Raw genomic sequence first — 27,695 nt, 5'->3', positions numbered from 1 at the left:
CGATGCGCACTACCACGATTAGTTGCCTGTGCACACAGCATAATATGAAAATATCATCAGCAACTTCATGCACCGCGTTGGACCCAGTGACATCACTGAGCGATATCGTTCAGTGTGCATGCACAATATCGTATGGCCAGGCTTACCATCAATATCATTAATGATAGCCTGAGAAAATGTGAACATTCACATCAGTCTCTGCCCCACTGTACATGCAGAATATACAAACTCCGCACAGTTAGGGAAATGGTGGGAATCGATCCCATGACCTCAGTGCTGTGAGGCAGTAATGAAGATATTGTCAGATTGCGCTGCTTGTACAGATGACAGGGGGTGGGGAGGCCTTAACGATGCACGCTCCTAGTCATTAGATATAAGCATACACACTAGACAAGTTTTTAAATGATATCGCTCAGAAGGGCCCTTCTGGTAACCATGACACACAGTGGCCCTTATTCTAGTTCACTCGCAAAGGCAAATTCCTTCTCAAATGGACAAAACCATGTGCACTGCAGGGGGGCAGATGTAACATGTGCAGAGAGATTTAGCTTTGGGTGAGTTACTTTGTTTCTGTGCAGGGTAAATACTGTCTGCTTTATTTTTACACTGCAATATAGATCTCACTTTGAAGTAAAACCCCACCCAAATCTAATTCTCTCTGCACAAGTTACATCTGCCCCACCTGCAGTGCACATGGTTTTGTCTATTTGAGAAGGAATTTGCCTTTGCGAGTGAACCAGAATAAGGGCCAGTTTGTGTTAACACTGTCTTTTTCTAATAGTGAACAATGCAAATGTTAACCATTAGTTTTCCTATGATGTACTACTCAAGAACAATACAAAAAAATGCCACGTGCCCAAATGAAGTACTCAGGTCTATATTTCCTTACATGTATTTCTGGAACATTCAAACCACTCTACAAGGTGTTGTGGTTGAAGGATACATTCTGTTGTGCTGAGTATGGAGGGGAGGGGTAACTGAGAGCTCAGACTACTACATTTTTGAACTGTAATGATCAGTGGCACGTTTAACTTATAGGCTGCAGGATTATAGCCCCCCTTAAAATCTGCCACTGCTGAAGTGAACCATTTGCAGTCCGTGAGACTGCACTGGCTTCACTGTGACTGGCAGTGACTTCCTATTGGAAGTCTTACAGTAGCTGTCAGTCACAGAATCCAAAAGCAGTCCCAATGGGAGGTATTCTCTCCATCTGGGACTGCCAGTCCGGGCTGCAATAGGCAGAGAGCTGGCTTCCTGTAGGAAGCCATTCCCTGTCTTACCTTGCAGCCCTAGCCGACTTCTATGGGCTGCAGCCTTTTGATTCTGTGGCCCTACCACAGTTTTCAGCCTTGCAGTTACAGTATAATTATTGTACTCTGTCCTGGCAAATGGATCTGACTTTATATGTACATGGATACTTGCTGACATGGTATTTTTTCCTTTTTCAATATGTGAACTTTTGGAGAAAAAAAATTTACTTGCATAAAACAAAATGATTTTAGCTAACCAATTAAACATATTTAAAGGTTTCAGAATAACATAGATGCACTCATATTATACCTATTTCCTATTATAATTAACTTCAATCCAACAAGCAGACTACAAGCATCAGACCTCCCAGTTAGTCATAGCCTAGTTTATATTATCCTGAGAGTTCCTCTTTGTAGGATTTTTACTTAATGATGTAATACAGCTTGCCAGACCTGAAACCATATGTATCAAGGACTGCACCTGTAACTCTCATTGCATTCCGGTCTTCTCTCATTCCTCTTTTGTCCTGGATGAACTCATCACCACACGTAACAGGATTCAGCTGCCTTCACTATGGAAGTGTGACATCAGGGCCTAAAAATCTTTTTACTCCCATCATAATAATGTTGTTCTAGAGCAGGATGCATGGAAGGAAGAGAGCAGACAAACGGATGTGAGTGATGGAGGATTCATATCCTGGTGGTGGGAGGTAAAAGAGTGAGCCACATGGTTGATAGCTATATTCGTACACTCAGCTTGAGTGATATGTCTATTTTGGGATTTTGCATTTCCTCGAAGAAACAGGATCTGACAGAAAATTACCCACTGATCCATCTTCCTTTTTGCAAAAAGGTGAACCCAATATTAGATTCTAGTATTTATAAAAAAAACACGCAAACTTCCCCCTCAATAAACAAATTTGTATTAAAAAAACAAAACCATTTAAGGCGTCAACAATTGCCCAACTGGCCACTAGGTGTCTGCATGTTAGGTCAACCATAGCCGAAACCATCAATCACTTGGAACCATGTCATTGGATATAGAGTATCGTTCATATACTACTGAGCTCCTTTACACATGAAAGGGTTACACACAGAAGCTAAGACCCTCTGGGTCCCCTGCATACCAAGGGCCAAATTTAATATCTTGTGATCTGTGGGAGCCATCAATATACTAAAATTTAAAGCGGCAATTAATTTAAAGTTAGTTTTGCTTTTACATTAATTTGTGGTATAACACTAGTGACATTCTAACTGGGATTGTGCTTGGTCCTTCAGATCATGGGCTGTTACATTTGTTAATCAATCAGGAGGAAATGTATCATTAATAGATAAGTGTCAAATGCACTAGATCTGGCACAATATAGCTCTTATTAGATCTACATGTATTACTGTATAGCAGTTTACATAGAGAACATGCATTTTCTCTACAATCTCTGCATATACAGATGTCACCACTGCCATACAGTTCTTACAAAGAAAAACCTCACCTTTGTATCTAAATGTTTGACATACTAGTGGTGACCATCTAATGCTATTTTTAAAATTTGCAAAAAAATTTCATTTGTAGCTAATTTGTAATACCCTTTAAAAACTCGGGCATTATCCTGTCCACAAGTCCATCTTAATGCAGGCCATTACATTTAGCCTTATATGTTTAGTTGCCATTTATTGAGGCTAAAATGTCAATACATAAAAAAAATTGAAAAAAGCCAACAACTTATTTGTAGGTACTGAACACCAAATAAAAACTGGTCAATAGACAGAAATACCAGTTTTCCTGTACTTATTCATACCCACAATATTCTCTGAAGGGCAGAAACCAGTACAAATTCAAAAAGGAGGAATGGCCACAGGTAAAGGGGATGTGGCCGCACCACCTTTCCTATACTTTCAATGGAGAGTTGAAGACCCAGAAAACCAGTACTAAGTCCTTTTTGGCTTGTACAGGCAAAATAAAATGGTATTGTATTGACCAAAAAGGTACAGTTGGTGGGTATGGGATATCGGATTAATAGAGTCTTAAAATGATCTTTCAAGCTGGTGGTAATGCTGAGGAAGATGCCACAACTAAATTCCTTAGGTGTCCCTTGGATTGACCCGTTTTAGTCTACACTACTACAGTTAACACTGTGAAACTAGAGACCAGCTTTCATTTGCCTCAATTTTCCTTTTTTTTTATGTGCACACATTTACATTCTGTTCTTTGTGAGATTTAATAATTATGGGCCTTATTCTGATCGGTGCGGCCCGATCAGAATATGCGGCCGCAACCGTGCAGGCGAATCCCCGCCTTCCATACGGATCGCCACCTGCCGTCCGTACGCGGATATGTGGCGATCCGCATGAAATTGGACGGGGATACGCCTCCTCCGTCTTGGGAGCTGCCCCTGCATTCGATGGTCGCCGAACATCGAATGCAGGGCCGCACGCTCCACCAGGTCCCGCAACACAAGACCACACGGACACTTGTCCGTGTGAAATCATGTATGGGGGCGGGCAGCTGACATCCGGCGATGTCAGATGCCCGCCCCGTACCCACGCGTCACGGCCTCATTACCATGCATACGCCCCGCGTTTGCATGGGAACGCCCATGAAACGGGGGGCGTATGCATAGGGTAATGAGGCTAAGTAGCCCCTCACGCCCCTCTACGCCCCCTGTGCGGCGTATAAAGAATCCATGCGGCGAAATCGCCTGCACATGCGCAGAGTGACCTCTGCACATGCGCAGACGATAAACATCGGCGGGCCGTACGCAAGCGGGAATATCCGCACCGATCAGAATAAGGGCCTAAGTGTTTACAGAATTACACTACGGTATGTGCAATGTTAAAGTGCCTTGCAAAAGTATTCACCCTCCTTGGCATTTTTCATTTGGGATTAAAATGGATTGTTTGAAGGTTTTCATCATTTCATTCAGAAAACATGCCTGAAACTTTGAAGATGTTATATTTTGTTCTTATTGTGAAGCAAACAACAAATAGGACAAAATAACCGAAAACTTCAGCATAAGAATTCACCCCCCATAAAGTCAGTACTTTGTAGAGCCACCTTTTGCGGCAATTACAGCTGCAAGTCGCTGTGGATAAATCTGTATGAGTTTGCCACATCTTGCCACTGGGGTTTTTGCCAATTCCTCAAGCCAAAACCGCTCCAGAACCTTCATGTTGGATGGTTTCTGCTTGTGAACAGCAATCTTTAGGTCGTCTGACCACAGATTGCGATCTGAGCTTTGACTAGGCCATTCCAACACATTTAAATGTTTCTCCTTAAACCACTTCAGTGTTGCTTTAGAAGTTTGCTTCTGGTTTTCCTACTGGAAAGTGAACCTCCATCCCAGTCTCAAATCACAGGCAGACTGAAACTGGTTTTGCTCAAGAATATCCCTGTATTTAGCACCATCCATCTGTCCCTTGACTCAAATCAGTTTCCCAGTCCCTGCTGTTGAAAACATCCCCACAGCATAATACGGCCACCACCATGTTTCACTGAGGATGGTGCTCTTGGGGTAATGGGATATGTTTGGTTTGCGCCAGATATAGTGTTTTCCTTGGTGGCCGAAAAGTTCATTTTTTAGTCTCATGTGACCAGAGCACCTTCCTCCATACATTTTGGGACTCAGCCACATGCCTTTTGGCAAACTCAAAACATGCCTTCTTATTTTTAACACTAAGAAATGGCCACTCTTCCATAAAGCCCAGCTCTATGGAGTGCACAGCTTACTGTGGTCCCATGCGCAGATACACCAGTCTCTGCTGTGGAACTCTGCCGCTCCTCAGGGATACCTTTGGTCTCTGTGCTGCCTCTCTGATTAATGCCCTCTGTGCCCGGTCTGGGAGTTTTGGTGGGCGGCCCTCTCTTGGCGTGTTTGTTGTGGTACCATGTTCTTTCCATTTGAAGATGGTGGATTTGATGGTGCTCTAGGGATCATCAAATATATGGATATATTTTTATTTTTTTATAACCGAACCCTGACTTGTACTTCTCATCAACTTTGTCCCTGATTGTTTGGAGAGCTCCTTGGTCTTCATAGTTTGATGCCTTTTGCTTTCAGAAAAGGTTATGTTTATACTGACAGATGATGTGACACTTACATTGCACACAGGTGGACTTCATTCCTCTAATTATGTGACTTTTGAAGGTAATTAGTTGCACCAGAACTTTTGAGAGGCTTCATGCCAATTTTCTGATTTTTATTATTATTATTATTATTATTATTATTTTCAATATATACTTTTTTCATTTCACTTCACCAACTTAGACTATTTTGTGCAGATCCATCACATAAAATTCATGAAAAAATGTTTAAAATACAGGTTATAATATAAAATATGTAAAAAGCTAAGGGGGGCGAATACCTTTGCAAGGCATTGGGATCTATTCAATGCCCTGGGCGAGCGGTGACAGTGAGCAGGGCTTCCTGCTCTCTGTCACCGCTCGCCCTGTCAGTATTCAACTCACCCCCCTCATACGCCAATTCCCCCTTGCTCTGTTTTTTGAGCGAGGGGGAATCGGCGTATGCAGCTGCAGAAGCAGCGAGACTTGCAGCTAAATACAGCGGGTTTGCTGCATTAGCCGCAGGTCTCGTTGTTTGGTGGAATCCTCACGTCCTGTGATGGATAGTTGAATAGGGCGAGCAGCCGGCGAGGGGGTTAAACAGCGAGGATCGCTGCTTTTCTGCGATCCTCGCTGTTTAAGCCCCTCGCCGGCCATGGCGAGCGGCATTGAATGCTACCCATTGTCTTTGTAACCTTTGAGGATGTTGATCTGCCTGGATGGATGTCAGCTCACATGATCATAGGGAGTTATTTTAAAGTTTAAAATATCCATCTGATAAAGTCTGGATTCTTCCAGCTTTTGGTACAGTACAGTATGAGGCTTAATTGTTGTGTGAACTAACTATTAAGTGCAACATACTGTACTTAATTCATGGGTTATTGTGTCCCCTGAGGTGATCTAAAGGTGGGTACACACTGGGTGATTCATGGCACCACCAATATCGTTAACATTATTACATTAACATTATATACTGTTGACCGATATAGAGCTGGGCAATTTTTTTACCCAATAAAGTGTGCATCGTTCATCATTTGTGGCAAACACACAGGGCAATATTTTAAATAAAATTGTTTAGAAGGGCCAAAATGAGCGATACTGCTTAAAAAAAAATGCTCAGTGTGGTGATTAAGCCTTCTGGTTGTTCAAGAAATCGATTGGTGTGAGAAATCTCCCAATTTTAAGACTGTAAAGCACCACAATTATACCTGTATTACAGCTCATACCTGAAAAATTCTGGGCTCACCAAATGATGGCACCAACGGCTTTTTGCTTATTTACACTGCCTGCTGGAATATTTTTAATGGGTGCATAGGCGTGCGCACATTGAGTGTTCAGGGGGCAAAGGCACCCCCTAATACTGTACCCACCCTTATGAACACCTCCCTGCCGCTAGCAACCAGCAATACCTTTTACCAAAGACTTTTGCTTTTTAGAACTGTATTCCATTAAAAGCACCCATCAATCAATTTTGTGTGTTTTGCATAGGTAATTATACTAGACCAGAGTCATATCACTACATAACTGTGTCATCCATACATTTTTTTTTTTGTTTCTATTTGCATGTACTGTTACACAGTGTAATAAAAAGATTAAAACTGAAATATGCCGTTTGGTCTGGCTGAAAGGCGTTTTATATTGTAGCATGTGCCAATATATGATGGTAGACACGCCTGATTGGCAGTGTTAGACATACCCAATGGGTGGTGTTAGTCACGCCCAATAGATGGTGGTAGACACGCCCCTTTGATTGTGCACCCCCTAATAAAATGTGCTGTGCACACCTATGAATGGGTGCTGGGTGCGATGCACATGGGATCCTGTGGTACAGGGGGCCAACACCGCACACCCTGCACCCATTTTTTTCATTACTTTCCCGCAGCGCTGCAGAAGTCACTGGGAAAATGGTGCGATGGCCATTTTCTCTGTGTTACACACATGAGTGGAGGAAAATCACTGGGAAATGGCAAATATTCCCAGAGACCTGTGCATGTGCAATAAACTCTGGCACAGAGCTAGGGTCCCCTGTGACCCTAGTGCCCATAGTCAAAAGAGCTACCAGCTAGAGAGGAGGGTGCACTCTGTATGGTAATTACACACACACACACATACGCGCACAGTATTTAACTGATCTATCTAAAGAAAAAAGCACAGATCAGAAAAATGTATAGAAGTTAAAGTTTCAAAACAGAATACAGTCTCACTGTGATATATACTGTACTGGTGTATATTCACAGATCATGGGCCAGATGCAATAAGCTTCAAAAGTGATAAAATGGAAAGTGATAAATCACCAGCCAATCAGCTCCTGCCTGCCATGTCACAGATGTTTTTGAAAAATGTCAGGTAGGAACTGATTGGCTGGCTGTTTATCACTCTCCACGTTATCACTTTTTGAAGCTTAGTGTATCTGGACCAACTGTATGTAATTTGTAGTCATTTGTTTTACATTTTTAAAAACCAGGGAAATGGATCCATCAGTTCTGTGCGTATGGTACAGCCAAGCCATGTCTGCATAAGCCCTAGTGGATGTCTCTCACACCGTGAATTATGTGCAGTCATCCCACAGCTTATGTTCAGCTGCAATCTGTCATGTAAATAATTTATGGCGAGCTCCCATACTTATGCCATATCTGTTATCACGTGTTCAGTAGTCTGGGAAGAATTAAAAACAGCCATTTCCGACTTTTGCTCCCTACAGCCTTAAGACATTAGTCAAGGGGATCTAAACACATTCCACATAATTCCCATCCCCTCCAAAGGAATGACACACTCATGTCAAATTGTTTTATGACGGAAGCATCCTGTTCATTTTTTATCTACACTCCCTTGGAACCACAATTGTATGACAATTCTGTATCTGCATATCTGTCATGGTATATGCGTGTATTTATGAACGCATGGATACGTGCAAATATAGGAATAAAACGGGAATATTTTATATCCATCTCACAGTTAGTGTTTGCCCAAGTTAAATTGCATGTGTGTAATGCTGTGTATACACGGTACAGTCCAGCATGAGATTTTGACTATATAGTCAAAATCGCATGCAGATTGCACAGGTTTTTTACCTTGCGATCCCGATGCGCGCTCCCGTGGCAGCACAAATCGAAACCCAGATAGACAGGGCAACAATGACTAAAAAGTGCAGGTTGTATGAATTGTATGTAAATAGTACAGAGATAGCAAAGATTGCATAGCACTCAAATCTTAAGTCAAATAGCAAGGGAATCTCACCGTGTGTACACACCATAAGTGTACTGTATGTTTTTTTTTTTTTTTTTTCAGGTGGAGTAGGATGGAGTTACAGGGCACAAAGAAGGTGGTTTGTTAGGACACTTTCTAAATGTAAATATATCTCTTCAGTTTATAATTTTTATACATTTTTTATATTTCATGTTTACAAAATAAACTCTGGCTCTTCTCTGTATACAAATAATTAGCATACAGAACCTCTGAAATAGAATAAAGCATATGCCACATGCATACCTCCCAACTTCTGCAGTTGGGAGGTCGCTCCCGAAAAGGGGGGGCGGCGCTGAATAGACGCTGTGCGCATGCGCACAGCGTCTATTCTTGGCAGGCTGGGGCGACACCCAACTGTCCCCCCCCACCGCGGGACAATGGCGGCCTGGGCGGGACGCGGGAATGTCCCCGAATATCAGGACGTTCCCGCGGTAAGCGGGACAGTTGGGAGGTATGCACACATAAATTTGAAAGTATAAGAACATTCGGAAACACAAAAAGAGGAAATAGAGGAATGACCAGTTCCTGCCTAGCATCATTGTGAGCATACTGTACACCGCCACCACCTTTAGTCGTTTTCTGCCACCTCCACCTGTGTGTGTGTGTGTGTGTGTGTGTGTGTGTGTATGGCCCGGGTATGACTATAGGGGCTTGGCAAGTGCCCAAGCTCAGGCAGTATATGGTCATGCTCGCCATATATTGTTTATGATATTTTCCAGGTAGGTGTTGTCATACTCATGTGCTTGGCCATGCCTCATCTTGTACTGGGCCCCATCTATTATCTTGAAAGTCCTACCATCACCCCCTGACCAGAAAACATGTAATGTTATGATGTCTAAAAGTGAGACAGTTTGGGCCTGCAAAAGAGTTGGGCACATCCTAAGGACACACCACAGAACTCCACTACAGGCGCTGTTCCAGGTGCTCCAAAAGGGTTGCTTGCAAGAACAATGCAGAAGGTGCTAAAAGGGAGGGAAAGTCCAGTACTTCCATAATATCACATGACAGAATGACAGAATGTGGCTAATTGTTGATGTAAAATATATAAATATGAGGATCATCTACATGTATTTCAGTTTAACTGTCCTGTATGGAAAGAAAGTAAGAAAGAGCTTATTTTGTCATACCAACCATCCAGGGCTATTTTTCAGCAGGCTCCAGCAGGAACTGAGGCCCTTATTCTAGTTCACTCTTTCTGACAAAATATTTCTTAGATGGACAAAACCATGTGCACTGCAGGTGGGGCAGGTGTAAAACCCCACCCAAATCTAATTATCTCTGCACAAGTAACACCTGCCTCACCTGCAGTGCACATGGTTTTGTTCATCTAAGAAATATTTTGTCAGAAAGAGTGAACTAGAATAATGGCCCCAGTTCCTGCTGGAGCCTGCTGAAAAATAGCCCTGCAACCATCCATATTTCACTGGGACAATCCCACTTTTTTACAGTGTCCCTCCTGCTGGTCACAGTATCCCCTGGGTAGGGAAGAGGTTGGGGACACTCTGTCACCCTGCTTTGCATAGCAGACCTGTGATAAATGGTTTAAAGGCTCATCTGCACATTATCCATTCAAGGCATGAGAAGCTGGGGGCTGCCCATGCACTGCCAGAGTGGTTGACAACCTCAGCAAGAAATGGGGGCGTGACACAAAACATGGGTCTTGGGGCGGGATATAGTAACGGGAAAATGCAGTAAAACCCCCTATGGGCTTCTTTTTTCGCTGCCCGACGCCTCCACCCGAAAAACCCGCCAATCCCCCTCTCCTCCTTCCTCTGGCTTACCTGGTCCAGGTCCTACTGGACCTGGAAGGTAACACCTTCCTCCCCCTAGTGACGCAGCCGGACATCCTTCCGGCTGCAGGGGGGAGGAGGAGGCGCCAGGGACAGCCTGCTTAACTGTCCCTGGCATGAGGGATGCAGGAGGGGGCAGGTAGGTGACGGAGACCCGCCGCACACCACATTCCAGTTATCGCGGGGGGGCTCTGTCACCGCATAGTGATGCCAGCCGCATATATTAGTACATATGTGCTGGCATCGTGGCGGACAGGCGGCGGAGGGCGGCGATGTATATTAATACATCCCGCCCTTGGTCTTGTGGGTATGAAGCGACAATCTATTTTACACAACGCATGACAAAGGCACACATGTGAAATCCCAAGATAGCAGAGCACAATGTAGGGAGAATTCATTTGGTGAATGTTTGGCAAATAATCACCTTCCTAACAAGGCCCCTCTATAGCCTATTATAGGAGTCCTGTGCACAGGCAGCACCCAGGCAGGAATCTGATGCTGTGTCTCACAAGACATCTCCTTTCCTCTCAAGTCCTACGTTTCCTGGAACATATTCCTTTCAATCAGTTCTAACCTGAAAAGTTGAAGAAACAATTTTTGAAGAACACATACAAAGAGATGAACTTCCTCGCAACCTCCACTAGGGTGTGGCGGGAGAATAAAAGAGAATAAAATAAAACTGTGGGCCGAAGCATGACGAGGTGGCAAGGTGCACTCTTTTAGTGTGTCGACATACGGGATAAAAAAAGTGAAAAACCTTTTGACTGTCAACCTTGCCCTTGTCGACCTAATGCTTGTGTCAACCTAATGACCCTATTGACCTAACCCCATAACGACCTTCAGACATATCGACCTTGATGATGACGACCTTCAGTGGTTGACCTAATGCATGCCGATCTTCCTCTTGTAAACCCTATGACCCATACCCAGTAGTTTTATAGCCCTACTCTATATTGCAGTAAGCAGCCAGCGGTTTGTCTGTAATAAATGCATCGGCCCATGGTCCTACACCACAGAGCAGGGGTAGCCAGCTCCAGTCCTCGAGAGCTACCAACAGTTTACATTTTCCAGGTCTCCTCACAGAATCACAAGTTAAGTAATTATTTAGTAATTTGCCAGTGAGTAATGAGTGCACCTGTGCACCTGCTAGGTGGTCTGGAAAACATGAACTGTTGGTAGCTCTCGAGGACTGGAGTTGGCTACCCCTGCCCCAGGGCAAGGTGCACTTGTCTGAAGACATCATCGGAAATATGGGGCATGAGCAAAATACAGTAATTACTCTGGCACTGTGTGAAACTTATATGCTATCTTCTGCTCATGTACCATTGCTAATTTTTTTAGGGAGGGTGACCTACACACAGAAATTTGCACACGGCATACAACAGAAGAAATGTGTCTTATTTTGTCAAATAAGTTAATAGGCCCCTCTCTTCCTGTCCCCTAGGGCAAAGGACACTTCCTTAATCCCTTTGAATTGGTTACAAGTGCTAGCACTGAGGGTGGCCTGCCGGCTCTCCAGCGCAGCAGAGTGATAAACCTAGAATCAAACTGTGTTATTTTTCTTGAAGAGGCTTGTTAAAAGGAAAAGGTCAAATAAGCAAATTCCCATCTCCTCTCCTCCTTTTTCCTGTAGCTGCCCTTCTCACCCTTGTATCTAGTTCGAAGGCACAGATGTTTGTTTATTGATTATCATAACATATTCAGATTCCATAATATATAGCAATCATCACAGAAACCTGCGGCAACTGGCAATCACATGTTGTGACACTGTTGGGTTTTTAAACATCCCACTTTTTTCTATTTTGCATGTGTAATCTATGATGTATAGGAGCCTATTTACCAAGAGTGGCATTGGGACCACAGTAACTATTCTTATGTGTCGCTGCATATTGTAGCAATACATAATAACCTACTACTAATACTGTATTTTACATCCCAAGGGCAAACATGCACATATGTGAATAACAAAAGTGCTGGCACTATAGTGATTTAAAACCTAGGGAAACCTCTGTAGCTTTGTGTCACCTGCCCCGCCGCATCCCCGGGAGCCGCCGACCGGGTCTCCTCTGGAGGGGTCTGTGGTGCCTGGGCAGGGTAATCCCAGTCGTGCTTGAGACGCGGCAGCCGGGCAGAAGTCTGTGGTCCGTCATCTGGTGCTGGGCAACCGGGATGCCAGGGGCAATCTGCATCTGACATCACCCGGCATCTGGGCCGCTCAGGGAAAGGCAGCTAGTACAAATGGCCGGCGCCTGCTCTAGCAGACACCGGTTATAGTTCTGCTGTGGGATGGTGTGGTTGCACTACAGTTCCCTGGTTCCTGGGTCTCCTAACAGCTGTTTGGTCCCCTGGTTTTGCTCACCTCTGCTGGCTCCCTGGAAGCTGTTCCAGTGTTTCACCAGTGTCTTTGGTCCTGCAGCCTTCAGCTAAGTTATCTTTTATTATACCATCCTCTGCATTGTTGCAGTTAGGGGTCGTTCTCTCTGTGTATATTTATATATCATCCTCTGCATTGTGTTGCAGTTGAGCGTTTTCTCTCTATTTACACTTGTTACATTTTATAGTGTATTTATACTTGTTACTTTTTATAGGTGTACTCCAGTGTGTGTTTACGGCTGACCTTTGACCCTGTTGACCTATTGCATGTCGACTTTTTGGGGTAGACCTACTGACTTTCTATCTAGACACTGTAGCTCTATCAACCAAAACCGCATGGTAGACACAAGGGCGCGCAGGGTGGCGCAGGGTGGCGGATGGCTGTAGTCACGATGGGAGCTGCTCAGATGAGAGCCACCCCATCTGTACACTCACATATTCACACTACTACAAAAGACCCGGCTTCCGGCGCTGCGTGCAGAAGACACCAATTTAGAAGGTGAGTGATTACTAACTAAATAAGCTAAATGGAAATTTTCAGATGTTCAATAAGTCTTCACAGGGGGCAGTTGTGTAACTACCGAGGTTTCAGGGGATGCAACTGCTATGGGGCCTGGGCCCTTTGGGGGCCCAAGGCCTGGCAGGCAAAACCCCTGCACCCTTTTAATTTTTTCCCTATTTTTAGTGGCTACGCTTCAGTCCGGAGTTTCCCTTCAGCATTGGGAGCAGGAGCCCAAGTGCAAAGGAGACGGCTGCCTGCCAGCGCAGTCTGCAGGAGCCCTGGCGCACACTGGAGAGCACTACCTGCCCACACTCTCTGCAGGAGCCCCTAATAAACACTGTATAGAAAGTAAATCCTGTCCCGATTACAGCAGGCCAGACCCGCTAATTGCAGAGTGCCCAGCTGTCCCTCCCACTGGATGCAGTTGCAGCAGTGGGGCAGGTTGGGGAGCCAGGGATCAACACTGGTGATCACTGACGTCAGTGTGGGGAAGGAGTCGGGGGCTGCTCAGCTGCTCAGAGAGTGCTGGCTATTCGTCTGAAATAATGGGAACGGATTTTGACTGTCACGAGAAAATTGAGACAGTTGGGAGGCATGTATGTAAATGTATAATGCGAGTACTCCGTCTGGGACCTGATCCCTAGAGGAGGAGGAGCCTCCAGGCAGTGACTGTCAGTGTTAGATGTTTGCGCATATTAATACATTGCATCCAGGGGCATAGCCAGAACTATTTTGGACACCGGAGCAACACAAGATCCCTGGGTCCATTAATTGTAAAGAGACAGCTCTCTCTCTCTTAATAGCAGATGCTCATTTTATGCCCCATGGCAGTATAGTATATCATAATGGGCGAGATGTACTAAGCTGCAAAAAGTGATTAAGTAGAGAGTGATAAACAGCTCCTTCCTGTCAGTTTTCAGACACAGCCTATAACATGGCAGGAAGGAGCTGATTGGCTCTCCAAAATGCACACCTCCCTTACTATTAAATCTCAATGAATATGGGATGTTATCCAGTTAGCAGCTTAATCCTATACAGAAGTCTGAGAGATCATATCCCCATTGACCTCTTGTTTCATATTATTTTTTGTAATTTCAATAGATTTTTCCTTATTGACAGCTTTTGGGGGTATCCAATCCCAGCCGCTAATTCTGCCAGTGGGAATAACGGCCCTCGCCTACTCAATGCTCCCATTTCCAACAGCATTGAAGGCAGTTTCCGACACAACAGATCAGACTTTAAAATAAGTCGGATCTGTTTTGTTGGAAACGGCCACAGATTGTTGAATTCACTGTCATGTTTCACCAATTCTCAGCTGTTCTCGACAATCCTTGGGCTTTCCGACACTCAACACTGAATTCCGACTGTCGAGTTGCAGACGAGAGAAACTAAAACGGCCAGGGATTCTGACTGTTGGAATCCCGGATTAAATATTCCCCTTACATGTTAGCTTAACAGCTGCAGGTCTTTCTAGGCTGCAGTTTACAGTGAGTGTAAAAATGGGTGGAGTAGAGGCCAACCAGCTTCTACTGGAGGAAGACACTTCCTCATGCAGGAGATTCCCACTTAGATTGGAGAGCTTAATTTCAACACATTGACTCTTTTTTTTGGGACAGTTCTAATCTCAGTGCTTGATCACCAGCCACAGCGCAATTCATAAAGTTTGTAATCTAAGCGAAGTCTAATCTCTATGTGGGGTTCACTGATTACTGTAGCTGTGCCTGTAAGGATGAACCAGGAGTGCAGGAGCTACTGTAGATCATATCAGTATGGAACTTTACTGAGCGGGAGAGACAGAGACCGCCACCTGTATAAGTGCTAATGAATTCACCTTCTCAAGGAGAGACCCACTTGCTTTACAGGCAATTACAGGAATTTAGTAGACAACTATAAGACCTGGGTCCGGGCCCCCCTAGGCCTCTTTGCCCCATAGCAATGCACCAGTGGCAAATGCAGGATTTTTAGAGGGGGTTTTTCCAAATGTAATCCAAAGTCTCCCACTCTGCAGCACATTGGAGTAAAGGTGCCCATACATGGTACAATTGCTGGGTGCACAGCTCAAAAAGTATGTGCTACATGTACTTTTTGTACTAGACCTCATCTCATCTCATTGCATTGCAAATCCTATGCGATGCAATGAGATCTAGTACAAATTGTATACAATAATTGTACCATGTATTGGCACCTTAAGTACTGGAGTCTGGAGAGTGGTAACTGTTAGAAAGCAGCGCTCCGCGTCTGTCTCCATATCCCTGGTTAGTGAGCAGCCTACAGACTGCCTTGTCCCTCTGCAGCCACTGTAGTTAGAGTGTCACCCTGAGTGACAGCTTGCGAAGCGAATAGCAGGGCAGAGTCCCCTGACCCTGCTGGCAGCGCGGTTTCCTCTCAGTCAGGAAGTGATAGTGTGTGCCTTTAGCGCGTGTGTCCTATCCTCCATGCCGGTTCACCGCTCCACGTACATCGGAGCGTGTAATAGCGAGCCCCGCTGTATTCCTCGTTGCCAGCGCGTCACTCACACAGGGAGATCCATCCTGTGTAGCAGCAGCGTTACTGGGAGAGATACCGCCAGCGTAAACCGGTCATTGCCATTAACCCTGCACAAGCTGAACGGATCAGATAAGTAACACCTGTGACTGTGATTCCTGCATCAGTTATATTGCATGTGAAGTTAACCACTGAAGTACCGTTGTACACTGCAAGCTTATCACTTGAATAAATCTAAAGCTGGTTATATCTTCTAAGTGTGTCGTCTAACAACCACACAGCACGATCATACAAATACTCTGCCAATAGGTTATGGGCCCAGCACGTCACGTGCGCGAAGATTAACCCCCTAAAGACCAAGTGCTAGCGCAGTACATAAAAGAACACAAAGAAATATTTCTGAATTGACATTTGTGAAAGAGCTAACAAGAATGCACAGCACAGGGCATAGCATGAACTTTCCTAAACTCAAAGGCTCAGAGAATTACACTACATGGAAGTTTGCTATGGAAATGCAGCTTAAAAGGGAGAAGCTATGGAAGGTCACAACAGCCCCAGGAGATAGTCCAAACCCAGAAGAGGTAGACAGAGCTATCGGCACTATAGGCCTGGCTGTGGAGCAGCATGTTTACTCTACAATCTGTGGGAAAGAGTCCGCTAAGGACATGTGGACAACTCTACAAGGTGTTTATGAGAATAAAGGCCTGATGAGAAGGATAAGCCTGAGACGCACACTATATGGAACAAAGTTGAATGCATGCAAGGACATGAACGATTACATCGATAAAATACTATCGATAGCTCAGCAATTGGCATGTGTAGGAGCAAGAGTGGATGAGGAAGAAGTGGCGATGGTAATGCTGCAGAACTTGACAGAAGAATTTGACTTCCTAGTTGTCGCACTAGAGTCAAATGAAACCAAGCTTACAACAGAAGTTGTGAGAGCTAAGCTACTTCAGTTCCAAGAAAGAATTCACAAGGACGCCATAGCTGAGGGTTCTGCCTTAGTAGCAAAGGGTGCAAAACCCAAGAAATGCACGTTCAAATGTTATGTGTGCCACAAATTAGGGCACAAGGCTTCAGAATGCAGGATGAAGAACACTAGTGGTACACACAAGCGACATGACAAGAAGAACGAGTCAGCACTGAATGTAGCAGACAAGCCAAGGAGGGATTGCTGGTATATGGACTCGGGAGCCTCTAGACACTTCAGTTGCAACAAGAAGTGGTTCAATTCTTTAACACAGTGTACACCCACAACAGTTACTGGGATTGGTGAAAAGGTCCTTACTGCATCAAGTGTTGGGACAATCACGGTGAGACTAAGAATTGAGGGACAGACAGTAGTCACAGATATCCAAGACGTCCTGTATGTACCAGAATTGGGAAGTAACCTCATCGCTATCAGCGTACTCGAGGCAAAAGGCTACAGAGTCCAGTTTGCAAAGGGCAGGTGTATGGTGCATAATGAAAGAGGGACTGTAATTGCTTCAGCAACCCGATGCAACCAACTATACGTCCTAGACACAGATGAATGTGTAGCTTTGGCAGCCTCTGGTAAAAATGAGTCGATGGAACTCTGGTACAGACGTTTGGGACACTTAGGATATGACAATGTCCAGAAATTAGCTGATGGGATGGCAACAGGGATCACAGTGAAAGACACCGAAAGACCTGTGTGCGAGAGTTGCATAAAAGGCAAGCAGACCCGCAACCCATTTCCCAAGTCAGCAGGCAGAGCAGAATCACAGTTAGCTCTGGTGCACACAGATGTGTGCGGACCGATGGAAGAGGAGTCAACCAGTGGTTACAAGTACTTCATGACTCTCATCGATGATGCCACAAGGATGACACATGTATACTTCATGAAGAAGAAAAGTGAAGTAGTCAAGAAAATTGTGGAGTACAAGAACCTAGTGGAAACTCAGACGGGCCTAAAGCTAAAAGCCCTGAGATCCGACAATGGGGGAGAGTACGAAAATTAAACACTAACCGATTTTCTCAAAAGGAATGGCATAAAGCATCAGCTGACGATGGCCTATACGCCTGAACAGAATGGCGTAAGTGAAAGGGCGAACCGAACAATCGTTGAAAGAGCACGAGCAATGGTAAACGATGCTGGCCTGGAGAAGAGTTTTTGGGCAGAAGCTGTGTCTACTGCAGTATACCTGAAAAACAGAACACCTACAGTGGCCGTGAAGGGAAAGACCCCCTTAGAGGCCTGGTCTGGGAAGAAGCCAGACATCAGTCACCTCCGTGTCTTTGGGAGCAGAGCTTATGCGCATATACCAAAGGAGAAGAGAAAGAAACTCAACCCAAAATCAAAACAGTGCATACTGCTAGGCTATTGTGAGGAGAGCAAAGGGTACAGGCTCTGGGATGCAGAGAACAGACGTCATCTGAAATCAAGAGATGTGATATTTCAAGAAACAGCACCACTCACAAAAGCAGAAGAGCAAGAAAAGCAAGCACTAGTAGAGGTGTGCGAGATAGAAAGCATGCCTGAAAAGGAAAATACAGAGGAAGGAAGCGAACCAACAAACAGGGCTTCCGTAAGAAGCAACAAGGGCATACCAGCTAGAAGGTATGATGAAGAGTATGCGAGCATTGTTTTCAGTGAACCTCAGAGTATTCGAGAAGCGAAAGCGTGCAGTGATTGGGCAAAATGGAAATCTGCAATAGACACAGAGCTATCAGCACTGAAAGAGAACAACACTTGGACCATAGTAGATAGGCCAAGCAACCGCAAGACAGTCAAGAACAAGTGGGTCTTCTGCAAGAAGTTAAATTTGGACGGAGAAGTTGCCCGTTACAAAGCCCGTCTTGATGCTAAGGGATACACACAGAGATCCGGAATTGACTATGGGGAGATATACTCACCAGTTGCAAGGTATAACACTCTTAGATTAGTAATTGCAGTCGCCACCTTACATAACTTACTGCTATACCAACTAGACTTCGATTCAGCATTCCTAAATGGAGAACTGGCTGAAGAAATCTATATGGAATCGCCAGATCATTACAATGAGGATGAGCTTCAGACAGAGAAGGTGTGTCTTCTGAAGAAATCCATATACGGCCTAAAACAGAGTGGTCGTTGCTGGTACATAAAATTGGATGCAGCACTACTCGAAATGAACTTTATTAGATCAGAGACTGACCACTGCCTCTATCACAAAACTCTGGGAGAAAAGTTGTTCATCATAGCAGTCTATGTGGATGATATACTTATAGCAGGTCACGAAGATCACATCACAGGTGTGAGGGATCAACTGAAACAAAGATTCAAGTTGAAAGACCTAGGCCCAGCCAATCATTTATTGGGAATGAGAATTGTTCAAGACTTACAAAAGGGAACAGTCACAGTCGACCAACAAATGTACATCGAGGCAACAATTTTGAAGTATGGGATGGCAGAATCCAAGTCAGTAAATACACCAATTGACAAAAGTATCAAGATGACAAAAGGTATGTCACCAAACACACAAGAAGAGGTAGAGGAAATGCAAGATGTTCCTTACAAAAACGTGGTTGGAAGTCTTATGTATGCAAGTATTGGAACCCGTCCAGACATCACTCATGCAGTCAGTCGGGTGAGCCAATTTGCAATAAATCCTGGAAGGCAACACTGGATCGCAGTGAAGAGGATTCTGAGATACCTAAAAGGTACAAGTTCCTTGAAATTAAAGTTCACAAAGACAGACAACTCAAATGTAAAGGTCTTTTGTGATGCTGACTGGGGAGCAGATGAAGATGATCGACGTTTCCACACCGGTTATCTGTTCACATTGGCTGGAGCAGCAGTTAGCTGGGCAAGTAGAAAGCAACCAACTGTTGCCCTGTCAACAACTGAGGCCGAGTACATGGCTCTTACAGAGACATCTAAGGAAGCACTCTGGATCAAAGAGACTTTGTGTGAATTAGGCCTACTCTATGAAGAAGAGACTATCAGCATCGCATGTGATAACAGGGGAGCGATAGATCTTTCCTGTAGTACCAAGCACCATGGACGGTCAAAACACATCGCGATTAGACATCATTTCATCAGAGAACTAGTGGAGAGCAAGTCCATCGATGTCGAATATGTTGCAAGCGGAGAGAATGTTGCTGACATGCTTACAAAAGGACTGTCGACAAACTTGCTTATTAAGTTCATGAAGGACTGTGGACTTGTTTAAATCCAAAAATGTTGATTTGAAGTTTTTTGATGTTCTGAGTGTCTTTCTCTCTAACCATATTTTTCGGTTACAGGTATAACAAAGGACAAAGTATTGTATCATGTTCTTTTATGTAGCCGAAGACAGCCTTGAGCGAGGGGGGGTGTTAGAAAGCAGCGCTCCGCGTCTGTCTCCATATCCCTGGTTAGTGAGCAGCCTACAGACTGCCTTGTCCCTCTGCAGCCACTGTAGTTAGAGTGTCACCCTGAGTGACAGCTTGCGAAGCGAATAGCAGGGCAGAGTCCCCTGACCCTGCTGGCAGCGCGGTTTCCTCTAAGTCAGGAAGTGATAGTGTGTGCCTTTAGCGCGTGTGTCCTATCCTCCATGCCGGTTCACTGCTCCATGTACATCGGAGCGTGTAATAGCGAGCCCCGCTGTATTCCTCGTTACCAGCGCGTCACTCACACAGGGAGATCCATCCTGTGTAGCAGCAGCGTTACTGGGAGAGATACCGCCAGCGTAAACCGGTCATTGCCATTAACCCTGCACAAGCTGAACGGATCAGATAAGTAACACCTGTGACTGTGATTCCTGCATCAGTTATATTGCATGTGAAGTTTACCACTGAAGTACCGTTGTACACTGCAAGCTTATCACTTGAATAAATCTAAAGCTGGTTATATCTTCTAAGTGTGTCGTCTAACAACCACACAGCACGATCATACAAATACTCTGCCAATAGTAACAACCCTGAAAATTGGTATTTTTGTACACTGGATACAATATGGAATACAGTATTAATATTTATCAAAACAGAGAGTCTATAGTATAGGCTGTTTCAAACATTTTAATAAGCTAAGTGGTCAGGAAAAGGTTAAACATGTCATAATATTTAAATAAATAAATATACAGACATAATACAACCAGTACAGCACTTTCTAAGTTCACATTCTCCCACCTCAGTGTTAAGGCTCCTGTCTCTTCCTCCTGGCAGCTATTCTCTGGTCTATTGCTATGTTTGAGGGCTCAGATCCACACACACACACACACACACACACACTTTGTCCCTTACACTGATGTGGTGGCAGCTCTATTGACATATTATATACCAATGCTATGGTTGTCATAATTTAAGGCACTTGCCAAGCGGAGGGGGGTTTCTGTCCAGCTAGAACCCCCCCCCCCCCTGCCCTTGCGTTTTCCTATGAGTCACCACTATTTACTCCCATTAAATCCAGGTTGCAGCAGCAAGCATGTAGGCTGGAATGTACAAATGAATAAATGCAGTAGTTCAGTTAAAGTTGCAATCATAAGAAGACTCCTCGGATGCCCTGGTCCTCAGCTAGCTGATCCATCCTCAGTGTCATTCAGCAAAAAGGTTTGGGAGAGTCATATTGAAGGTCACAGAGAGGTGAGACTCAGATTTAAACCTACTTAAACATTAGTAATTGTAAAATGCTATAATGTGAAAAACGCTATGATTCAAATTAATTATAGTTTCCTCAGTCAGCAAACAGGGTAACAATTAATTTATTAAGTGTAGTAGTTACATTACTACAATTGATTTATGGCCCATTCCTTACCTGCATAGGGATGTGCTGCGTAATCCATCATCTCTGGTGATGCTTTTCCCTGTACTCTTGCATCATGTATCATATTCAATAACAGGCATACAGCCACCTCTGGGGTAAAACGCCATCTATCATCTGTCACTTCATGATCTCTACAACAGATTCCAAGGGGAGAAGGAGGAAGAAGGTATATCTATTAGCCTGGTACTGCTGGGTAAACTGAGTCATGAACAGGAAGTAGAGGGATTTAAGACATTTTAAAAGCTAATGAGATATCCAAGGTACAGTATAAGATTCAGTTGCCATTTTCCAGTTTAAAATACACATTTTTTTAAGTGCACGAAATATAATCAGACTTCTTATATTTTCCAATTCCTTGTAACATACATTTTACAGAAGGAATAATGTAGAAAGTTCCAGCATCACACTGGCTTCCATTTCATGTCCAAGAAGTAAAGAGGAGGTCACCAATCAGGATGCCCTGGACTTGTTTTACAGCACAAACGCATAGCACACAGTATGGGATAACGGGGATATTTTATTAAAAAAAAATTAGTAGTAATAAAGTGGTAGGATGTTGGGGTCTAGACAAACACCTTGTAGTTTATGGATACTTTCAATTGGGTCATAAATACTACCTCCCTTAAACCACCTCATACCTATAGGTAAACACAGGGGGGGGCTTCCTGTTCCCAGAAACTCCCCTTCCTCACAGCCAGGCCAACGGCAACTGCAGGCAGTATGAAGGGTGGAACGGAGCTCCTGTGCATGCCTAGTGGTGGTGGATTTCCATAAAAAGGGTGTTAAGTTTTCAGGCTTTGGCCATATTTTCCATGTATACTAAGCCCTGCAATGCCGCCGGGGCTATGATGCAATCTCCAAGCGCCGCCCCTGTTTACACTGCAGCATACCTCCCAACATGACCCTCTCTAGGAGGGACACATTGCTCTGCACCTGGACTTCCCTCTTAACTTATAATTGCCATCACCTGTGTTGAAGCACATTTCTTAGCAATTTACCTGCTCAACACAGATGAGGGTAATCATACATAAAGAGGGAAGTCCAGGAGCAGAGCATTGTGTCCCTCCTGGAGAGGGTCATGTTGGGAGGTATGCTGCAGGTCGGCACCGCAGTGTAAACAGGAAAAATCCTGACCTGGATTGGAACCGTGTTCCAAATACCGGGTCGGATCCGGGATTTTGGTGTAAAAGGGGTATTACACAGCACTTCGACCTGTGTCAGCCCTGCTATTCCCTATGGATGCCAGGGGTTTCATGCTCGTTCCCAGGGGGGATTACATGCCCATTGCCATAGGGGGTACATGCTCACAGCCAGGGGGGGGGGGGATTACATGGTTGTTGTATGCCAGCCAGAGTCTAAAGGCCCCCATACACTAGGGCGACTTGTCCTTAGGACAAGTCGCCCCCGACTTCCCCCTGAGCTTCCCCGGCTGCTCCCCGGGGGAGCTTGATTAGATTAGCACTTGATGTGCCATTTTTTACATGTGATAAATCGTCTCGATTTATCACATGTAAAAAACCCGGGGAGCAGGGGGGGGGGGGGGGGGGCTACAGAGCAGGGCTGCTGGTGGGAGCAGGGGGGGCTGGGGACGCTGCGGGGGACACAGGCGGCACAGGGAGCCGGGAGCTGTCAGTGCTAGAAAAAAAAGCCTATACAATGAATGGGCAGCCTGTGATTGGCTGAGCGCTCAGCCAATTGCTGACTGGCTGAGAGAGCGCTCAGCCAATCACAGGCTGCCCATTCATTGTATGGGCTTTTTTTTTTTATTCAGTACTGACAGCTCCCGGCTCCCCCTGCCCGGCTCTATGCCGCCTGTGTCCCCCGCAGCATCCCCAGCCCCCCCTGCTCCCTACACCGCCATGCCGCCCCACTAGGTCCCAAGTCGGGTGGTCGGACGTGCAGCAGGTCCGACCACCCGACGCAGATCCGATGCGCACGGGACCGCGCATCGGATCTGAGGGGACATCAAAACTAGCTGATTTTGGTCCGATTTCCGATCCGAAATCTGACCAAAATCGGCTAGTGTATGGGGTCCTTTAGACTAATACCTGCTTAAACAAGCGCACCTTCTCTTCTGATAGCCGATCGGGGAATGCACCTCAGCGGTATTATCTGCAGCCTGTCATGGACCTTTTATTAAGCTGCAGGCAGGATGATAAAGTTGCTGTGTCCTTTGCCATGTGACAGGCAGCAGCACAACAGCAGTCACCGGGGAGAGGTACAGGTGGCCACATGCCCACAGGCACAGATGGCGGCACAATGGCAGGCAGGTATCGTGACCGGGGCAGATGTTTAAAATGGAGAACTCACTCCGGTACACACTGCCCAGCACCCGACAGGTCCCAGCAGGCAGGTAGAAGGAGGGCTGCGAGCACAGCAGCTTAATCAAAGGTCCGTGACTTACTGCAGATAATAGCCCTCCTGACTTCCAGCATTACTTGGATGTCCCAACTCGTGCTGGGACCATTTACACCAGCCATTACCCAGGTTCTGCCCATGTTCCACCCTGGTCAGGACCTGGGTAGGAGCCCCGTGTAAATGGACATTGTTTGATCCCTTTTACCTTGCCTCTGACTGACTCGGGTCCACGAAGCAAAACCCTGTTTTTTTGCGGTGATATAAAAGGGGTATAATAGATCTAAGTTAGGCCCCATGAGCATGGTTCAGCATTATTAGCAAAGAAAAAAAGCAAGCATATGGGCAAAACCATGCTGCACTGAAGGGGGGGGGGGGGGGGTGAGGCAGAAGTTACATGTGCAGAGAAAGTTAGATTTGGGTGGAGCGTGTATAAACTGAAATCTAAAATTGCAGTGTAGAAAAAACCCTCTAAAATCTGCAGTACTGGGGGAGGAGCTTGATGATGTGTACATCAGGCCCCGCCCCCGCAGTGCTGCTGACAGTCTCCTCTCCGGGCAATAGTTAAATGCTACAAGCTACCTGTTAACCGAGTATTATTGTGTATGACTCATGCGTGTGGCTCATGGGGTCGACAGTATGAAGGTTCACATACATTAGGTCGACCACTAAAGGTCAACAGGGCTTAGTTTAACACATGAAATAGGTCGACAGGGTCGGAAGGTCGACAGTCAACAGATCATCTCCAGGAAAATGGAGCAGCAGCCTTTTTCTGTTTATTTTTAAACCAACATCTGCAGATTTACAGAAATATGTTGACATGACATTTTCCCAGTGATATGTGCAGTGCTGCAGACACAGGACTATACAGAGGTAAGTATTAAAGAAATGGGTGCGCAGGACCTGCATGCACCACATTGTCTGCATACATTATAGATTCAACATTGTGTCATAGTTGCCTACCCTCCTGCATTCTGCAGGAGACTCCCTGAAATACAGATGGGGTAGGTCCCATCTTGGCAGGGGATGGCGCTGGCGTCGCCAGCCGCCATCCCCCGCCAGCGCCATGGCGATGGTGAGAAGGGGACGCGCGCGCACGAGAGGCGCGTGCGTCCCCTTCCGACGGCGCTTCCATCCGTTCCCCCGGGTCCCCGCCGGCTTGCCGGCGGTAACCCGGGGTCCCCGCCGCCTGCCCGCATCCCCCCCTAACCCCCCCTAACCCTGTCCGCCTCCCTGAGGCGGAGACGGACAGGGTTTCCGTCGCGCTGGCGACGGAGACTGAGACGCGCGTGCGCGTGAGACGCACGCGCGTCTCAGTGCATTCGCTGGCGCGGCTGCTGGCGGGTCGCCAGCGCAGACGTTCTGGCGATCCGCCAGCCAGGATGGGACCTGCCCCATCTGTAACACCAATCTCCCTCTCTCCCTCATTAGTCTAGCAATCTCCCTCATTTCACCTAGCCCACATTACATGGTTACATTTTTGGGGAAAAAAAGGAATGAGAGACAGATACATTTACATTGAATCATCAGCAACATTTCATAGCACTTACCAAGTACAGCAGCTCCTACTAACTGCTCTGGGGCTCATCTACATTTGAATATAAGTAATTTTAAAAGTTTCCTCTCAGATGTAGCAGTACACACCCACACTTCGAGATGCCTCTTTGACAATATCTTTTCACAATCTCTCCATATTTGGAACTAGACACACCCTTTGGGTGGAGCATGACACGCCCCCTCAATAAGGCGGTGCACAAAATTCTCCTACCAATTCTAATCTCCCTCAAACTAGTTTTCAAAAGTAGGCAAGTATGCATTGTGTCCACCCTGTAAGATCTGTCTTGTCATGTAAATGGACATTTGAGGCTGGCAACATTGGGAGTACATGGAACCACCCTGTCTTTTGGGGCTGTATCAAACCTTAAAGAGATAAAGTGAAGATGCCCATAGTAGCCAATCAGATTTCATATACTGTGTTAGAGTAATGAAATCTAGAAGCTGATTGGTGGGGTTGCTATGGCCAACTCCTCCAGTTTATCACTCATTCATGTCCCACTTATGTCACATCAAACCCCAATGGGATACGGTCATTAGGTCTACACCAATTAGGTCGACAAGCATTGGGTGGACACCACTAGGTCGACAGGCAGCAAGGTCGACTGTTTAGGTTGACATGGGTCTAGGTCAACAGGTCATTAGGTCGACACAAGCATTAAGTCGACATGGGCTAGGTCGACAGTCAAAAGGTCAATGGGGTTTTTCACTGTTTTTTTTAGCCGAAATGTGCCGACAGGCAGTATTTCATGCCCTACAATCCACTAGGGCAAGGTGGGAGAATAAAATAGTGTGCCTGAAGCATTGTGAGTGAAGCGAGGGGATGCGGTGCACTTCAAATGTGTCCATGTCGACTGTGTTGACATTCGGGTCAAAAAACAGAAAAAAAACACCATGTTGACCTTTTGACTGTCGACCTTGCCCATGTCAACCTAATGCTTGTGTCGACCTAATGTCCCGTCGACCTAGACACATGTCGACCTAGACACATGTCGACCTTGACCCATGTCGACCTTGCTGCCTGTCGATCTAGTGGTGTCGGCCCAATGCTTGTCGACCTAGTTGGTGTAGACCTAACAGCCCACACCCACCCCAACCACTTACCACTTTAACATAATCATTTTCATTAAATAACACTTTCCAGTTTTTGTCATATAGGGCCTTATTCTAGTTCACTCTTTCTGACAAAATCCTTCTTAGATGGACAAAACCATGTGTACTGTAGGTGGGGCAGATATAACATGTGCAGAGAGAATTAGATTTGGGTGGGGTTTTACTTCAAAGTGATCTCTATATTGCAGTGTAAAAATAAAGCAGCCAGTATTTACCCTGCACAGAAACAATATAACTCACCCAAATCTAATTCTCTCTGCACATGTTACATCTGCTCCCCTGCAGTGCACATGGTTTTGTCCATCTAAGGAGGATTTTGTCAGAAAGAGTGAACTAGAATAAGGCCCATAGGGCCAGGGCCGTCTTAACAGCAGTGTGGGCCCCTGGGCAAAGCAATGCACTGGGGCCCTTACCCATTCTCCCCTCCTAGGGGGTGCTATCAGCAGCAGCTTTGATGTCCCACGGGTGGCAGGGGGTGCTCTATCTTCCATTCAACATGTAGGACCTGGAACAGTAACTTCTGCTAGTTACTCCTTTACTGCACAGGTGGTAGGAGGTTGAACACGAACGTGTGGAAGGGGGCACTGAGCTGAATGAAGGGTCCCTTGTAAATTACTTCCAGGGAGGTAGGGGGTGTTTTATACGCAGGGGAGGGTTGGATAATGGAGTGGGCTTAATATTCGTCATTTTCCGGTGGTGACTGCAGATATCTTCATTATCTGGAATATAGATTTCTTAGCCTTCAATAGTATAAAAACCTAGAGTCCCAACTTTCAGGAGGTGCTGGGAACTTGGGGATCAGAGATCAGGACTGAGCCAGAGCAATCCATTGACAAAAATATAAAACTGTACACCAGTCGTTTGGAGCTGGAGCAGGGACCGGCTGCTGGAAGGCTGATATCTCTGGTTCTGTGCATGATAGAGACAAGCCTCTAGTGTCGACAGAAAGGGGAGAGTCCCAGCTTTTGGAATGTACTCTCAGAAAAACTTAGGGCCCTTATACACCTGGGGCCCCTGGGCAAGTGCCCATTAAGCCCATACGAAAAGACGGCCCTGCATAGGGCCTTATTCTAGTTTACTCTTAGAGGCAAATTCCTTCTTAGCTGGACAAAACCATGTGCACTGCAGGGGGGCAGATTTAACATGTGCAGAGAGATTTAGCTTTGGGTGAGTTATTTTGTTTCTGTGCGGGGTAAATACTAGCTGCTTTATTTTTACACTG

General features: G+C 45.5%; 1 protein-coding gene across 1 annotated transcript in view; it reads right to left on the bottom strand.

The window, feature by feature from the left end:
• Positions 1–560: 560 nt before the first annotated feature.
• The window catches only part of FGF1 (fibroblast growth factor 1), a 283,447-nt gene continuing 256,312 nt past the window's right edge, over positions 561–27,695 (bottom strand). The window contains exon 7 of the transcript XR_014473371.1: positions 561–682. The gene's annotated coding sequence lies outside the window, so the exon portion shown is untranslated. The remainder of the gene's footprint in view (positions 683–27,695) is intronic.

Source organism: Crinia signifera, chromosome 4 (assembly GCF_055691185.1).
Source record: "Crinia signifera chromosome 4, ASM5569118v1, whole genome shotgun sequence".
Lineage (NCBI taxonomy): Eukaryota > Metazoa > Chordata > Amphibia > Anura > Myobatrachidae > Crinia > Crinia signifera.
The sequence above is the reverse complement of the archived record's forward strand: the minus strand, read 5'-3'. Positions and strand labels throughout refer to the sequence as shown.